This window comes from Chiroxiphia lanceolata, chromosome 2, assembly GCF_009829145.1.
Source record: "Chiroxiphia lanceolata isolate bChiLan1 chromosome 2, bChiLan1.pri, whole genome shotgun sequence".
NCBI lineage: Eukaryota > Metazoa > Chordata > Aves > Passeriformes > Pipridae > Chiroxiphia > Chiroxiphia lanceolata.
This window is the reverse complement of record NC_045638.1, coordinates 118,733,894-118,747,011: the sequence shown is the minus strand read 5'-3', so window position 1 is coordinate 118,747,011 and position 13,118 is coordinate 118,733,894. Positions and strand designations below refer to the sequence as shown.

General features: G+C 53.9%; 1 protein-coding gene across 4 annotated transcripts in view; it reads right to left on the bottom strand.

The window, feature by feature from the left end:
- The window catches only part of BCL9 (BCL9 transcription coactivator), a 32,175-nt gene extending 28,942 nt beyond the window's left edge, over positions 1–3,233 (bottom strand). The window contains exon 1 of one of the 4 annotated variants that reach the window (XM_032681106.1): positions 3,167–3,233. The gene's annotated coding sequence lies outside the window, so the exon portion shown is untranslated. Of the gene's footprint in view, positions 1–2,572; positions 2,733–2,870; positions 2,967–3,131 lie in introns of those variants that run through there. The other 3 variants (XM_032681108.1, XM_032681105.1, XM_032681107.1) reach the window with 3 other exon arrangements.
- Positions 3,234–13,118: the final 9,885 nt, after the last annotated feature.

Sequence of the window (13,118 nt, the reverse complement as noted above, 5' to 3'; positions counted from 1 at the left end):
GCAGCCAGCCAGGGCACAGACTGCCTCTCTCTCTCTCTCACACACACACACATACAAAATGCCTCTCCTCTACCTAGCAGGAATACTTCCAAATAAACACACTGCTCCTGCCTTGTCAGATACTGCTCCTCCCCACGATCCCTATATACAAGATCCCCTCCCACACTCCTGGTATCCCACAAACTCCTCTTGCACAGCTATCCCACATACCAGTCCAACACTACATGCTCAGCTTCCCTGGATTCCTGCTCTCCTGAACTACCTACACTGCTTTCCCAGCTCTGGAGCCCTACAGTTTCCCTCATGACCACTTGCACCACCTCCCCCATGCTGAAAGCACTTCCTGCCCACCCCATATTCTGGCTCCCAGTGCCTCCCCATACCACAGTCCCACTCCCATATCCCTTTCTCCCAATGACTCAAGTCCCAGCTCCTCACATCCTTCCATCACTTCATCCATCCCCTCGTGTATCAACCCAGTTCTCCCCAGCAGACCTCATACTCCACATTGCTTCATCCACCTCTTCCTCTTTTCCTGCAGACACCCATATTTCAGTTCTTCCTGCACCAAAGCCCCCCATCCCTCCCTCACAACACATCCCAGATGATGTGATGTCCCACACACCATCTCCCACCCCATCACTGCCTGTTCCACCTTTTATTCCAATCCCTACATCCCTTCCACAGACCTCTGTGCCCCAGCCCCTCACTCCAGCTCCACTGCAGAGTTCACACACGCAGCTCCCACCCCACTTACTCCAGCTTCTTTCTCCTAGGACACTTCTCACTCCCAAACCCAGCCCTGGTGCTGCAGCCCCTCCCATCCCACCTCCCGGCCCCTCACTGGGATTGGAATCCCAGAGCCACCTCTCTAATCCACCCAATATCGTCCTTTTCCACGGCAGGGCCCTGAGGGCACCCCACAAACCTCAGAGCACCCCACACACCAGCCTGGCCTCCAGAGCACACCCCAGTGCCACCCCACAGCCACGTGGGCACCCCAGAGCACCCCACACATCCCTCCACATCCAAGTACAGCTCTTGGGGCATCCCATGCACCACACAGCAACCCAGGACAACCCACACACCCCTTCCCACAGCAAATCCCCTCTGGCATGCCCTGCAAGTAGGAGCATCCCATACATTCCTCCATACAGCACAGCCCCCAGGGCATCCCCTGCACCACAATGCAGGGCAGAGCATTCCATGTGCCCCTCCACAGGGCACAGCCTCCAGGGCTCCCTGTGCATGCCAAAGCACCCCAATCATCCCACGGAGCACAGCTCCAAGAGCATTCCCTGTGCCCCACACATCCCTCCATGGAGCACAGCTCCCAGGGCATCCTCTGCACCCCAAACATCCCACGGAGCACAGCTCCAAGTGCATCCCACGCTCTTCACACATCCCTCCACGAAACACAGCCCCCAGATACCTTGTGCTCCCCACACATCCCATGGAGCACATCCAATAGAGCACATCCCCTCACACATCCCACCACAAAGCACAGCTCCCAGGGCATCCCCTGTGCCCCACACATCCCATGGAGCACAGCCCCAAGAGCATCCCCTGTGCCCCACACATCCCATGGAGCACAGCCCCAAGAGCATCCCCTGTGCCCCACACATCCCATGGAGCACAGCCCCTGCTCCCCCACAGATCCCTCCATGGAGCACAGCTCCCAGAGCATCCCCTGCTCCCCACACATCTCATGGGACACAGCTCCTGGAGCACTCCCTGCTTTCCACCCATCCCTCCATGGAGCACATCCCTTGCTCCAGGGGCGCGGGGGGGGGGGGGTGGTGGTGGTGGAGGAAAAGGAAGGGAGTCCCATGGAACACACCCCCTGCACCCCACACTTCCCTCCATGGAGCACAGCTCTCAGCACATCCCATGCTTCCCACACACCTCATGGGGCACACCTCCTGGAACATTCCCTGCTCCCCACTGATCCCTCCACAGAGCACATCTCCTGCTCCCCACACATCCCATGGAGCACATTGCCTGTTCCCCACACATCCATCCCTCCATGGAGCACATTCCCTGCTCCCCACACACCCCATGGAACACAGCTCCTAGAGTGTCCCATGCTCCCCACAGATCCCATGGAGCACATCCCCTGCTCCCCACACATCCCCCCATGGAGCACAGCTCCTAGAGTGTCCTATGCTCCCCACAGATCCCATGGAGCACATCCCCTGCTCCCCACACATCCCCCCATGGAGCACATTCCCTGCTCCCCACACATCCCCCCATGGAGCACATCTCCTACTCCCCACACATCCCCCCATGGAGCACATCTCCTGCTCCCCACACATCATCCCATGGAGCACATCCCCTGCTCCCCACACACCCCATGGAGGACGTTCCCTGCTCCCCACACATCCCTCCATGGAGCACAGCTCCTAGAGTGTCCCACGCTCCCCACAGATCCCATGGAGGACGTTCCCTGCTCCCCACACATCCCTCCATGGAGCACACTCCCTGCTCCCCACACACCCCATGGAACACAGCTCCCAGAGCACACCGTGCTCCCCACACCTCCCATGGAGCACATTCCCTGCTCCCCACACACCTCATGGGGCACAGCTCCTGGAGCATCCCCTGCTCCCCACAGATCCCTCCATGGAACACATCCCCCGCTCCCCACAGACCCCTCCACGGGGCACAGCTCCCAGCACATCCCACGCTCCCCACACATCCCATGGAGCACATTCCCTGCTCCCCACACATCCCTCCACGCAGCGCATCCCCCGGGCACCCCCGATCCCTCCTCTCCCGCTCCTCCGGGGCACCCCCGTCCCCCCCCCCCGCCCCCCGTAACTCCCGCGCTCGGTGCGGGTGCGGGTGCCGGGCTCCCTGCCCGCACTCACGGCGCTCAGCGCGGGGCCGGCGGGGGCGGCGCGGCGGCTCCGTCCCCCTCCCGCACACACACACAGGCTCCATTGTCCGCCGGCGGCGGCGCCTCCCCCCCCCGCGCCCCGCGCACTTGGTACCGCCCAGCGCAGCCCCTCGCGCCCGCTCCCCCCTCCCCGTTCCTCCCCCCCCCCGCCTTCACCGGTTCTTCCCCCCCCCTCCCGCTCCCCCCCCCCGCTCCCGCCGCGTCCCGCAACCCGCGGAGAGGGGAATGGTACCGCCCGTCGCGCGCGCCCCGCCCCGGCAATGGTACCGTCCGCTACTCCATCGGCCGTCGGCGGGACCGCCTCTCGCTCCCCGCGCCGCGCACTTGGTATCGCCCGGGCCCCCCCTCACAGCCCAGCCCCGGCCGGTGGGCGGGGCCTGCGTCCCTTCCCCCTCCGCCCGCCCGGTGGTACCAGCCGGGCCCTTAAAGGGACAGGCCCCCCTCCTCTCCCGGGGAGGCCGCGAGGCCCCGCCCCGCTCATTAGCATAGCCCGTCCTCCCGCCCCGCGGCGGCCACGCCCCCTCTCCCCTTTTAAAGAGACCGCGCGCCCCAGGCACTTCTTAAAGGGCCCCCCCCTCCCACAACTCTCCTCAGCGAGAGTCGCCTTTCCCCCCCACCCCGTTCCCCGTGCCCCCGGTGCCCGCCCCGGTGCCGCCGGGGGAGGTGCCCCCCGGTGTGAGCCGGGGAGGGACCCTCCCCGCGCTCCCCCCAGCCCCTGAGGCGGCGCGCGCGGGGGCCCGCCCTGCACACCCCCCCCCCCCCCACCGGCGGCGGCGGCGGCACCCCCGTAACGGAAACGGCGCGCGGGGCCCCTGAGGGGCGGCGCGCGCGACGCCCCCCCCCCCCCCCTTCCCACCACCACCGCCGGGGGGATGCGGGATGTGGGGATTTGGGATGAGGGATGGCGGGTGCCCTGGCCCGCCCTCCTCCTCGGCACCGGCTCCCCACCACCACCACCACCACCACCTCTCCAGCCTCCGCCTGCCGCCCGTGCGGGGGGGGTTCCACGCCCCGGGAATCGCGGGGGGGAAACCGGCCGGAGGTGCCGCTGGCACATGTCCCCTCTCCGCACACGTCCGTGAGGGAGGCGGGATGAGAGCGTGAGGGAGGAGAAGCAGCTCCTTGCTGAGCAACCCCCCGGCTCAGAGCACCCACCGGCGGGGAGATCCCTGGGCTGTTTTTCTCTGGTGGGAGAAAGCACCGGGTTAAGCAGCAGCCCGGAGCTGAGCAGGGAGGGACCAGGCAGTAATGGCAAACAGACACAACCTATCAACTCCTAAAAACGCTCAAGGGCCCCATCCTGGACAAACGCTCCGTGTCTTCGGGGGATTAGACATCAAATGTGGTTCGGTTTCGAACTGGCAGCGAGGAGTTTTGAAGATTTGCAGCCATCCCCCGCCCTTTTCAGACCGAGATTTACCCTGTGAAAAGAGGGCTTTCAACATCCACTAATCCTCCCTCCTTCACCTCCACAAAAATGTTCTTAAAATGGGCGATCTCGCGGGCTGCGAGGAAGAGCCTTTCCAAGCACACCGATGCGGGGACCCACCGAGCAGAGAGAGCCAGCTGATCAGCTTTGCATATCCGCGATGCCTGAATAACCTGTTTGCCCAATACACCACCAGTGAACAGAAATGCAGAGTGTGTCCTCCCTCTCCCTTTATCCTCAAACGACCCATTCTTTGTCCGACTCCCACCCTGCCCAACTCCCACTTTTAAATAACCCAGCTCTTCGGAAGAAGACCCTTTCAGCGCAACCATTCACACTGGGCGTTGCTCTGGCAGATAAAAGCACCTCCTCTCTCTGCTCAGCTTCCCACCCCTAAGGGGCTTTTCCACTTTTTGCCCTGCTCTTCTCCTCCCCTTGTCCATGCCCGCATGGAAACAGTGTTAAAGAACTCTTTACAGCTTCCTGAGCAGGAATTATCACCTCTTCCCCAGATACTTTTCCTTGAGGGGGATACTCCCTAAGAGCGGAGTTTCAGTCCCTTCTGATTTGCAGACCAGAGACCCGAAGCAGTTCCCGCTGAACAGACTTTCAGCCCACTGACACCTTTTCCAGACAAGTCCCTGGGGCTACAAGTTCCCAGGATCCACTACCCCCGAAGGTGAAAACCTGTGGTCTCTGACGAGTCTTTCCACCTCCCCTACTGACTCCAGCCCCACCTGCACCTTTCCAGTGATCCCGGCAGCGCCTTCTACAGCTGAAGTGTTGGCTGTGAAACCCAACTGATCGGCTCCACTGGAACCACCACCTTTGCTGCCATCGGTTCCACAAACCCTTTTATACCTGACGTACAAACCCCCTTCTGTTTTTACGCTGATACGGGCCACAAAATGTAACACCCACTATTGCTCCCCTCCCTGAGGCACCCCCACACCAGTGGGCTGAGGCCAGGAAAGGCTGCCCCAGCAGCGGGTGTGCAGAGCAGACCAGCCAGGCAGCCATCCACGGGGTAAGGAAGAGATGTGCCTCACAGTGCCTCAGACAGAAGACCCGGTCTCGCTCTCATCGACACCAGGAACCCGTCGTGGTTTGCTTAAAAGGAGGTTTGTTTCCCCTGGGCAGTAGAGGCTGGGATTTTTCTAGGGAGAGCCTAAGGAAGCCAGGCAACCCAACTTCCGTTTTCCAAAGGTACCTTTGAAAATCCTACCCCGTCCTTCGATCCCAACACATGCGACAGCAGCGATAAAATACGAGGTGATAGCGGGACTGCCTTTTTTGTTCTCCTCCCTCCTCTGACCAGTACTTCGCTGTCTTGTCCCTTGAGGAGTCAGACCGGGGAAAAGGAGCACAAAATGCTACTAGTTTGCAGATGCTGCGGTTCCTCCGACTCCCCTCCCATCCCCCCGACCCCATCCCCCCACATTTCAAACAGTTATAAATGACTGTGCAACTCTGCAGGCAGCGGTCTCAAATAACCACACCAAGCCTCTCCCCTCCAACGGCTTTAAGTCTCTTCCTTCCTCTCTTCGGGGCTCCGGAGAGCAGCTATCAAGGTGTTTTGCTTCACTCTCCAGAGTTAAGTTGCTACTTCACCCACCACCTTTGGGAATCTGCCACGGCAGTGAATTCCCGAGGCAGGAATTCTCAGCTGAGAAATCCCTCCCTCCCGCTGTTCTTGAAGGGTTTTACCATGGGAACTGACAACAACAGGCTCCCAAATGATCTAAACTGCGAAGACAGGTTGTAAGTCAGGATTTCAGGTAGCAGAGCCCCCCCAGACGGAGGGACGGTCAGTGCCGGCCTCGGGAGCCAGCCCCCCGTTTTGGGGCCTTGCCCTCCCTTGTCCAACCTCATAAAAGCTGCCCCAGAGAAGCCAGCTGTCCCGGCTCTTTAGAGCACTCTGGCAAATCCAAGAACATCTTGGAAACATTACAGCTCTCACCACACTGTGTGCGCTCTCCTCACAACTCCCTGTCCGCAGCAAGGACAGGAGATCGGCCCGTCTATTCAAAAGCAGGGTCCTCTTCCATTAGAGCAAACCAACCCTAAGGAAAGTTGCCACAGGAGCTCCAGTGCTGTGGAGCAGACAAGATGGCCCAGCCAGCTAAATACATTTGCATGACACTTTCTGCACATGGTTCAGAGCACGGCACACCCCAATCGCAGCTTTTATTCTCTTTAAGGGCCCAGCCCTGCAAACACTTAATTTTACATGTGTAAGTAGAGTCCCACTGAAGCACAATGGAGCTACTCATGCAAATAACACTGAGAGCGTGTAGGGCTGTGGCTCTGTTTCACTATTCCATCTGCAGCAGACCCACTTTTAGAGGATCCTGCCATGCTCTCTCAGTTACTGCCGCTCACTTGTGCCAGCTAAACTATTCATGTAGCTACACTCACAGGTGAGCTGCTTAAACAATCCAACTCTTCTTTAAAAGCCCTACTAAGAAGGACAAGTCCTCAACGCCAGACCAGCTCTGATGCAGATTTCATCCCCACGAGCGCCTGAACTGGCACAACTGGAGGAGGTGGAAACATCTGAGGAACAGGAACTTTTGAAGATGGGATTGAGGGAAGGCGAAATGGCGACACGGAGCCTTAGCTTGTGAAGGCTGGAGGCATTACCCTCTTCTGAAGTTACACCCTGCTCCTGACCATCCACTCTCTGAAGCGGAACCTTCTCCAACCACACAGTCATTCCACATGAAACAAGCTTCACCTCAAATGCAACAGCAGATTGGGCCTTTTCAGTCATTAAAACTTAAAAACCTTGCCTCGAGAAAAGCCGTCACCAGTAAGAAGGATGTTTTACCCAGGATCAGGGACATGCACTCCTCCTTGCAGGTAAAGGCTGTCATCACCATGAGCATCTGCAGCCAGTACATTGCTGCTCCTGCAGTCACAGGATCCCTTGCTATTAGCTTTGACATGGCACATTTGGGCCATGCAAAATGTTCCCTACGTTATTTTTTTTTTCCAGTTTATGGGCTATTTTATCTCCAGTAACTCTGTGCTTAAATTGCACCACATATTTCCTGTCTGCTGAGGCAAGATTTCCCTCTTTCAGTGCAATTATAACCTTCCAGCAGGGAAGCTCCACTAACTCCTTAAGAGCTTTGCTCTCTGTAGTGCCTCCCAAACCGCATTCACGCACACCTGAGCAAAGTGGGTGTAAAACACCGTCACTGTTGGAAGTGAAGCACACACACCATTAGGAGGATGTTTTGCTTTGTTTGTTTGCTTTAGGCTTTGGGGTTTTTTTCCTCTGGTGTAGACGATCAGAGAAGCTGCAGGACAAGAGAGAGATCAGGCTGTATGAAACCATTTTCTTACCGGCTTTGAGTTTTACAGGGCTGCATGCTCTAATGAGCCTTCTCGAAAGGAAACAACCCATTTCTGTAAGGAATCCAGGTGATTATGGTTTGCATACCGCCGTGATCTCTCTGCATGGGCACGGGGGAGCTGCCTTCATGAATCTTGCTGCAGGATGAAGTCTAAAGCTGGACAATGTGAAAGAGATGGGAAAGGGCCACAGGGAGGGGTAGTTTAACATCCATTGTTAACTTGGAAAAAAACCCTTCTTTCAGAAAGTCTTTTATTTATTGTAAATCATTCCTAAAAGATTAGGAAATCAGGCCTGGGGGAGGGGGAGAGATTGTTGTGGCTTTCTTTCTTGTTCCGCGTCTGTTGGTATTAGACATTATCCTGAGTCTCCTCAGTTTTGCTGAACCTCAGTCCTGCAAAAACCACCAGAGAACATTCTTAACATGGTTCGGGTGAACAGTCCCTCTGTACCCCAACATGTGTGGGACTTCACAGAGGAGGGAAATGCATGTATTTCCATATCAATGCCAGGATCCACACTCACACTCACACACATCCCTCCCAAAAACACATACACAAACCCCCACCACTGCTGGCATAAGACGACCTGTAGCTCACCTACAGCAATGACTACTGCCCAGCTGGCTGCACAGGGCACAGAGCTGCGTTGGGAAAGAGACTGGCTGATGGATCAGACCAGCACTGGCTGCACAACATCACCCTAAGGCAAAACTGTACAGATGATGGCAAACTCACCCGGGCAAGAAAGGCCTTTCTCTCACTTTCCTGTCTGCACTGGAAAGAGAGAAACAGTTGATGTTGTGTTTTCCTGTTCACATGAACATCCAAACAATCTGAGCCTCAATCAAGCTTGGGCTGGAGCATGGGAGCGCACCTAAGGTTAAAATACTCTTCTGGATCTCCAGAGAGCCTAACTGCTGACCTGCCACCCTTCAAGACGTTATGCCACATCAAAACTCTGGGGTGATGAGCAAATCCCACGTATCATAACATTCCAGTTGCTGGAAGCTCTTGCCCTATTTAGAAAGTCATCTCTCAAGTCAATAAGCAGGTATGAGGCAAATACCATGCAGCCACAGAGATAAATGCTCAGCTCTATCTCCTATGATTAAAAAAAAAGGGAGAAAAAGAAGGAGAGAACAGATACTGATTCAGAAGGGAAATCAGGTAAACAGAATCTGGGGAAACATATGCTCATGCAACACATGAAAAAATATGAATTCATACTAAACAAAGGTGGAAAATTTTGGCATGCAGAAGACTCCAAAATCAATGATTGCCCAGAAACACTGCTTCCACCGCACTGTCCCCATGTTTTAGAGGGAACTGCTAACACACATTGAGTGCTGTGGTGCTGCCAGGAGAATTTGTCTGTGGAAATGCCTGACCCTTCAGCCTTTTAAGATTCTCAGCCATGACTTTACACTCCCTTTGTATGTGTATGGCCAGCTTTAACATCAATGAGAACAGACATGGCAGCAGCTCACAAAATTCCCAAACTCACCTCCTGCTTCCACTCAGCCACCTGCTGAGCCTGGTACAAGGCAACAAGCCCCCTTGGATAGCCACACAGCCACATTCTCTGCACTGCCTGCCCCACAGTGCCAGGGCACACATGTTTGTACTTCCATGGTGTAAAACCGAGCAAACAACATTCCATTCCCAAAGCAATATTTCTGAGAAAGACGTAACCAGATGAAGAAAGCACCTCTCATTAGGAGCATCCTTCTCACAGAATAAATAGAAGGAAGCTAAGTCTGCCCTCAGACAGACAGAAGAAGTCATCTGTTGCCAACACACATAACAGCTCTCTTGGCATAACGGGCTTTTTGTGCCTTCCAGTGCTGCTCCTCCAGCATCCGGCTGCTCTGGGTACCCGCCTGCTGCACAACAGGGCAGCGACACAGACGGGTCACACTCACGGGCTACAGCTGCCCCTACAGCCAGCAGAGAGGTGTTGGAGGGCAACATTTTGCTCATGCATCTCCTTCAAGGCTATAATAAAATAAAACCAACTTCAGCATGAATTCCCCTCCAGACTGAGCACAAAGAAACCAAGCCCCCACTGTAACCACAGACTGGCCCATTAAAGCGAATGGTTAAACTCTTGCTATGAAAAAGTAGGCGTTGTTGTCTGTTTTGTGAGGCAGAAATCAATATTCCCGCCTCCTCTCCTTCTGTTATTTCACCTTGAGATATTCATGCTCAGTTAGATGAGATCTGAGTCTTACTCACTGTTACTGCAACTTTTCTGTCTCCAGCATTTCACAGGGTCACGGATGTTCTTGGAGCCCTAACCTGCCTGTAATTTACCACTCAGCTCCCTGAACTGGTGACTGAAGTAGTGACTGATTTTCCTCCCAAATCACACCACTGCAGCCATTTCTAACTGTTTATCTACACCCTCACCTCCATCATTTTGCTCCCTGTGTCCTCCAATAATGACCCTCTCTCTGCCACAGCCTCTCTCTTCTGTGGACCCCCGCTAGCCTCTTCCATACTGTGGCCATCTCGTGTAAATGATGTTTTATTGTGGAATGCCCCTTCTGCTCTCACTGTCCCTTTAATTTAACTGTGGGGGGTAGCTTGGTTAAGGTTATCCATTTGGGGGGAGGAAGGGGGGTAAGGGGGAAAGGACCTGGGTGACTGATGCTCAGCCCAGGCAACCCTTCAGCAAAGTTGGCTGGGAAGAGACAGTTAGGGTGAGATAAGCCAGCACCATACCCCAACAGCTGCTCCTTCAACCAGGTTTCCCTGCAGCAGTTCAGATCCAGGGCCTGGACCGATTCCCGCAGATCAGGTAGCACTAATGCCAGGCTGACTGGGCTGTTCTGATGAGTCCTCTTGGATGCAGCTCTGCCTACGCTCATGCCTGCCTCTGTCACCTAAGGATTAGACAACTGCAATATGGTCTGTTTGGCACCACGCTTCAAATCCATTCATAAACTGAAGGCAGTGCAGAACTCAGCGCTGGGTTAGAAAAGCCACGTCTCTCACTCATGATCATTCTCGCATTCGTGCTCCATTTCTGTGCCATCTGACCACTGGCTTTCAGACAGATTTTAACATGTTCCTGTTGACCTCTAGTGCCTCTCTCGCATAGCAGAACCCTTCTCAGCTGACGAATCACCTCTTGTTTTCCTAGAAGCTGTAGAAAAGACACCCGGTACTCTCACACAGGTACCCGGGAGAGTAGAGTTGAGGGTTGTTCAGTCTCTAGTTTGCCATTGTTTGCCAGTGACAGTCTGATGAAATTGCTTGAGTTATAATGAAGACAGTTTTCATTATCTGTCATTTAAAAATGTCAAGGGAGCTTAGACTGAATGGATAGGTGCTACCTGTTGTTTCAAACAGCTTTTGATGAAAGAAATACATTTCAAAAGTACCAGTCACTGATTTACAGGTGCCGTGCAAAGATTACATAAAACAGTGAGATCCCTCCACAGAAAACAAGCAGATCTCACCTCTTGCTTCTTAGTTTAGACTTTGGCTTATCATCAGTGTGGTGCTGACTTTCTTCTGCAGTGATCATCGTTGGCTTTCAGATCTGCAGGGTCCCAGATGAGAGAGGATGATATCAACGAAAACAGGACTCTTCATCATTACAGGGCACTTGACAGTTTTGGCCTAGCTGTATAAATGCTTCGTCTTCTGCATTTTTACTTATGCACTTTTATGGTGCAAACTGTGAACAACTTTAGCAACAGATGTCATGACTGGACATACTTCTGCCCAAACATTTTGCTAGTCCCTCTCCACTAACGGTGTTGGCCTCTCACAGCTGAACTGCAATAACAGACTGCGTGAATGTTCCTAGTCCATCTGAGCACAAAATCTGCCAGCTTATTTTAAATCACACCATTTTACTCCCCAGCATGAATACATCTGCTGACAATACCTGTCTTGCAGATCCTGAGAGACACCTAGGACAGCATGCTTCTTTTCCACCTACATTTCCATTATATTTCAGAGCATCCATTTAACATGTGAGATGGTGCTGTTTAGGGGACCTGCCTTGGTAACGTAACTCTGATGGGACACTCCCTGTGCCTTGACTTGCTTACAACACAGGCTGTTCCCTACCCACAGCCTGCACCTTTTCCCTGTCCCCTCTGTCAAACCAAGACAAAATGAATGCCAGCAGCCCATACAGCAGCGTGCAAGAAATGCAGTTAATACTCTGTGTACAGTCTTTAAGAACCACCTGTATTTTTGGCCATTGCTTTTATATGAGAATCCAGCATCAAAGACTGTAGCAAGAATCTCATGTAAACATTTAAATGCTGAGGCACAGATAACCTTCCACTTAAGAATCAGATAACAAAGACTGCTGCTGCTCTGTCCAGTGACAGAACTCCAGCCTGTCTGGGTCCCTTGCAGGTCAGCTGGGTTTCTCTTCCAAGTCCCTATTTCCCCCATGTGCAGCAACTGCAGTGTCTCCCAGGCTGTTCCTGCTCTTGGTGTTAAAACCTAATATTTGATGGTAACGAGGAAGGAGAGAAGGACTGAGCCTTAGGATGGTGGACTCTGAAAGTCACAGATGTGGGGAAGAAATAAGATTGTTCTGAGACCTGATCATTTCCATGTCTTGTTTCCATTGAGACAATGTTTCCCAGGCACTTACTTTAGTCATCCTTACAAAGCATCTCCAAAGAAAAGGGTTTATGTTCCTGGCAACACGTTCCAAAAAAACATGTCCCCAGCTCCCTGCTGCCATAAGCAAGCACAACTCCAATGATTTCAATAAAGCTGCACTTTCTGTGGCCCTAAGGCTATAACACTACAGTAAACAAAGCCAAATTCCATAAGCCAGATGCTTTAAGGTCTGAATCCAAGTCTTCAACATCTTACACATATGATCCACCAGTAGATGACTGAACCCACACCTTCAGCTGGCTGTCACCAAGCTCTTTCACCCACCAGCAGAACACGGATCCCAGGGCCTCACCCTGGGGCACAGCAATGGCTGGTGGACATCAGCCTGCTCCTTGAAAGGGCAGTGGTACCTCTCTCCTCTAGGATCTGTGCTGTGCCAGCATTCCCAGCCTCCCTGCTGAGTCCTCTGCCCCCTCCAAAAAGAAACTCCCATTCCCTACTCTAATGACCACAAGGATGAGTCTGACAAATAAAACGCTTATACCAAACCCAAATGACCTTACAATTTCAGCTGGGTGGTGAAATTTATCACTCCAGTTTCTTCTTCACCTTCCCATCATACAGCTTGTTTTCCTTTACATTCAAGACATCCAAACAAACACCGCTCGCTCCAAGGACGGGATGGCTCAAGGCTGTAGCTGGATTAGGTCTGGGATCCACTGGCACACGCTGGAAGCAGACCCGTGGCTCAGTTAGATGACAGCATACATCCTGGAGTAATAAGGATGCAGTTGCTCAGGACTGAGTGAACACAGCAAATGAATGGTCTTT